Raw genomic sequence first — 3,618 nt, forward strand, 5'->3', positions numbered from 1 at the left:
AAAAATCGTCGTTTGACTGTTAAAGACCTTACTGATATGATCGGAACATCAAAAGGATCTGTGAAAACCATTTTGAAAGACCATTTGGGCCTACGAAAAGTCAAATCTCGTTTGGTACCGAAAACTCTCAATTTCTTGAAAAAAAAGTCGTCACGTTGATGTGTGTGAAACAATGCTTTTAGACTATCAGGACAAGCTCAAATGCATCATTATGGGAGATGAGACTTGGATTTATGCTTTCGACCCTGAAACAACCGATCAATCAAGCGAATATCGTGCTAAAGGCGAGGCCAGACCGAAAAAAGCACGTCAAAGTCGTTCAAAAATAAAGGTCATGATGACAGTTTTTTTCGATTTTCGTGGTGTGGTGCACTATGAATTCCTTCCACCTGGCCAAACTGTTAATAAGGAATATTATTTGAACGTTATGCGTCGTTTACGTGAAGCAATTCGTCTAAAAAGACCAAAATTGTGGGCCAACAACTCTTGGTTTTTGCATCACGATAATGCACCGTCTCACACTGCACTCGTTCTTCGTGACCATTTCGCCAAAAATTCCACGCATATCGTTCCGCAATCACCGTATTCGCCTGATATGGCTGCGTGTGAGTTCTGGCTATTCCCAAAACTCAAGAGACCACTCCGGGGAACGCGTTTCGAGTCGATTGAGGAGATAAAAGCTGAATCGAAGAAGGTGCTGATGGCTATACCGGAAATGAACAATTTGGCATGTTTCGGGGATTGGAATACTTGTTGGCATAAGTGTTTTTCATCGGGAGGGGATTATTTTGAAGGGGATGAAATTGATTTACAAGAATAAATAAAGATTTTTCATTTTACAACCAAATTCACCTTACTTTTGCCCACAGGTAAAAAGTCTGGTTTACTTAAAAAAATATGACATAGAATCAAGCATGTGGATAAGGAGGGCTAGAAGTGACATGGTAATTTTAAATAATAACAAATTTGGCACAGGAAATAAAACTTGCTCAGTGTGTAATTTAGGCGAGCTAGAAAACATAGCACATTTTCTGGCGCGCTGTCCAATATTAAGAGAATACAGAGCAGCCTTTTTCGGAAAATTTACCTTAAATGATTCATAACTCATTGAGATTCTTAATGGGGAAAATGATCATTGGGATAAACTTTTGCGTTTTAATAAATACGCCTCTAGATACAGAGATTACTTAATAAAAGAGTTTAACTGGTTTTAAAAACCGTAAACCGAATAATTGTTTTGTACGAAAAATAAATCGACAGACGGCTCATGCCATTGTCGTTAAATTAATGTAAGTATTTATTTTTTTTCTTAATATTACAATAAGTGAATTTCAAATTTTGTATATTTTACCTTTATTTGCAATAAATACTAAAAAAAAAATACTGAGAAGATGAAAATGAGACAAACAGACACTGCGCAACTAGCCAAGACAGTAATGAATTTCATGGGGGGCTGATCATCAGCTGACAGATGCAGAAATCAAATACTGCAAAAGCCGTATGATGCGTCAGGTTGTTGCATCCGGTCCAGAAGCCAACGCGAAGGGATATGAGAGAAAGGACGGCACCGTAAGGGTGACTGATGTGCGCGTCTCTAGCCAACTCCAAGTGGATCAGGACCGCGGTCAATAAAGTGCCCCTCATGGGGACTACTCACTTCGCAGTCTACAGCGAGGAGAGCGTATCCCTCAGGAAAGCCATCTGCTGGATTCCGGAACCCGATCTGTCTACAACCTGTCTTGTCGTTCCTGCGTGCCCAGAATCCGGGCATCAACACGACGCTTTGGCGAGTAATCTCACACACCAATGGTAGCAACCGGGAAGGAAAGGAAGGGGTTTCTCTTGTAGTCAGAATGGATGGGACCAGTGTTGATGTCATGAGCTCTCGGTACGGGAACCGTCTGAGTTCCTTCTTTGGGACTGTCACTTTCCTTTGGGACTGTGGTTCCTGTAGTTCCCGTCCCTTGACGATGACACAGATTAACTTGCACCATTCTGTAGTTGCTACTGCACTTCTAAGTAGACGGCTTGTCTAGCTGCATACATCACCCCACACAACAACAGTACAAGACTCCTGGGTCTGTAGACCTAGCACCGGTCCTATAAAGGGTTTTCCAATAACAGGTTTTACTTCGAATAGCCCTCTATTTCGGTAGATGTCACTTTTGAAGCTGTAGTTTTTTAATATTTGACAAGTAGAAACTACGCCATTAATAAAAATGGAACGATACACTCTTAAACAATGTATTGAAATTATTAAAATTCATTATAAAAATGGTGAAAATTTGGCAGAAACGGTTCGTAAACCTCGATCATTTTTGGGTCTTCGTGAAACACCTTGTCGGGCCGCAATACAGAAAGTGGTGTAAAAATTCGGGCTGTTGGGACAAGTTAGTGATGCGAAGAGTAAATCCCGTGCACGTCGTTTAAGAACAGCCGAAAATATTGCTGTTGTAGCCGAAACTGTTGAAGAAGATCTGGGGCTAAGAAAATCCAAGAGATATCGTTAAAAAGCCTCTCTATCCTGAACGTGTCACTATTGGGAGCGGGTCAATGGTCCGGCGGAGTCATTGGACCTTAATTTTTCGAAAATGAAGCTGAAGCAACAGCTATCGAGAGATGATTAACGATGTTTTATGGCCGGAATTGGGTGGTATTGATCTGGACAACGTTTATTTTCAACAAGACGGTGCTACGTGCCACACAAGCAACGAAACGTTGAAGCGGATGGCAGAGGTTTGTGATTGCATCTGTTTACTTTCCTTACGATGCCCTTGAAGCGCCTCCACCTGGCGCAATCTGGGCCTTGTTCCATACTGCGATGCTTATGCCCAGCATACAATCTGGGGCAGCATCAAATTCAATGAGTTCATCGCTTCCTTTTGCCTAAATATACACAACAAGGGCAGACAGTCTTCGTTTGTAACTGCTAGAAGGCAGGAGGTGATTAATCTCACCTTATAAAATTTAAAACTTGGGTGGTCAGTCAAGAACTGTAGAGTCCTTGCCGAAGATTCGTGCTCGGGCAATTGTCGTCTAGAAACCCCAGAAAAACAGACTGGCAGAAGTTTGGGGGGGGCGGTGCAGGGCTTTGACGTGATGCCACCAAGTATGCGGAAAGACCAGGATATTGAGGTGGCTGTTGAGAAACTCCACGCTGCCTTAATTGAATGTTTTGGGACAGCCTGTCCAATTCGAGCTCTCCTTGATCGGACTCCCGTTCCGGGGCTGTACCGAGAACCCCAATCATTGGGGCATGAGTCGAGAAAACTTCTAAACTGGGCCTTCAAGACTAGTATTGCTGAGGAGGACTGGGAGATGAGCCGTAATGATCAGAAGATGTAGAAGAAGCTAATTCGGGAGTCGAAAAGGGCTTATTTCAGGGAATTCTGTGGCGGAATTGAATCTCTAAGTGACAAGACGAAATTGGTTAAGATCCTAAAAAGGAATCTAACCGTAAAGCTGGGGTCACTTAGGTGATCTGATGGACAAACTTTCCAGATAATCAGATAAGCATTGGCCGGCAACAGCTCTTACTGAAAGAGGCTGTTGGCAGAGCTGATACACGTTGTCCCCGTGACCTGTACGTTGCAGATCTGTGGTGAATGAAGCTGCCAT

Source organism: Anastrepha ludens, chromosome X (genome assembly GCF_028408465.1).
Source record: "Anastrepha ludens isolate Willacy chromosome X, idAnaLude1.1, whole genome shotgun sequence".
Classification (NCBI taxonomy): domain Eukaryota; kingdom Metazoa; phylum Arthropoda; class Insecta; order Diptera; family Tephritidae; genus Anastrepha; species Anastrepha ludens.